The following is a 1,297-nucleotide window of genomic DNA, read 5'->3' on the forward strand; positions in this document are numbered from 1 at the left end:
GCGGAGGGCGCGGCGCCGCCCCGCCGCTGCCGGGTCTTCAACCCCTACGCCGAGTTCCCCGAGCTCAGCCGCCGCCGCCTCCGCGACCTGGAGAGCGCGTTCCGCAGGTACGATGCTGGGCACGACGGCTTCATCGACCTCATCAGCTGAAGCTGATGATGGAGAAGCTGGGCGCCCCCCGGACACACCTGGGCCTGAAGAGCATGATCAAGAAGGTGGACGAGGACTTCGACGGCAAGCTCAGCTTCCGGGAGTTCCTGCTTATCTTCCACAAGGCGGCAGCGGGGCAGCTGCAGGAGGACAGCGGGCTGATGGCGCTGGCGCAGCTCTCTGAGATCAACGTGGCCCTGGAGGGTGTCAGAGGTGCCAAGGACTTCTTCCAAGCCAAGGCCCTGGCCTTGTCGTCCGCCAGCAAGTTTGAGACCGAGCTGAAGGCCGAGCAGGCCGAGCAGAGGCGGAAGGAGGAGGAGAGGAGGCAGCGCCGGGCCGCCTTCCGGGAGCTCAAGGCCACCTTCAGAGCCTAGCCGCCGCCCAGGGCCGCAGCTGTGCCCCACAGCCCGCACCCCAGCTCTTCGGCTGCCCCATGGCACGCGGCGTCCTGCCTCTGGCCTGTCCTCGCCCTGTCCTCTTCAGGGTCCGGGACCCCCTCCCCGGCCCCTGACCTCCCGCTGCTCAGGACAGCCGGGCTGTGTCCGCGTGTCTCCTTGCAGCCCTCGGCCACGGGTCCGCCTTGTCCTGTCCTTTCCCTCCTTTGGCTCGTAGTCACCTTCTCTCGGCAGCTCTTGGGCCGGGGCTGCGGTGCCCTGGTCCACTGCCCGCGCCGTGCCCAGTGGGGCCGCCACCCCTCAAGCCCACCCTCTGCGGCCTTCACCCCAGTCTGCCCAGCCCGCCTTCCTCCCCTAGCGCCTGTGCTACCTAGCTCAGGAATGAGAGGATGATCAGCCATGCCCCAGGAGTGGGCTTCCCGTGAGCTCTGCCACCATGGAAGTCACGCTGCTCCCACTGGACACATCAGGGCCTCTCGGGTCCCGAGATCAGGCCGCCCTCTCCCTCCGGCCCAGAGGCGCCTTGGGGTAAGTGTGCTCCTGGCCCCAGGAGACGCTTCATATCCTGTGAATTGGGGCATTGCTCAGCACCACCACGCCTTAGTGTGTGTGTTCAATTTCCTAATGTCGGATTTATTGCTTCTGTTTGGTAACTGCCGTCTTTGCAATAAAGAAGCCGTCTGCCTTTCTACCTTACAGCTCCTTCTAAAGAAACCATGAGGCCGGTGTGCCTGGAGTCTTCTGCGTGAGGG

General features: G+C 65.3%; 1 pseudogene; it reads left to right on the forward strand.

Moving 5' to 3' along the window:
- Positions 1 to 548, forward strand: part of LOC102015932 — a 9,565-nt pseudogene extending 9,017 nt beyond the window's left edge.
- The last annotated feature ends 749 nt before the right edge of the window (positions 549 to 1,297 follow it).

The sequence above is a fragment of the Chinchilla lanigera genome, unplaced genomic scaffold (assembly GCF_000276665.1).
Source record: "Chinchilla lanigera isolate Chin_1 unplaced genomic scaffold, ChiLan1.0 scaffold00008, whole genome shotgun sequence".
Lineage (NCBI taxonomy): Eukaryota > Metazoa > Chordata > Mammalia > Rodentia > Chinchillidae > Chinchilla > Chinchilla lanigera.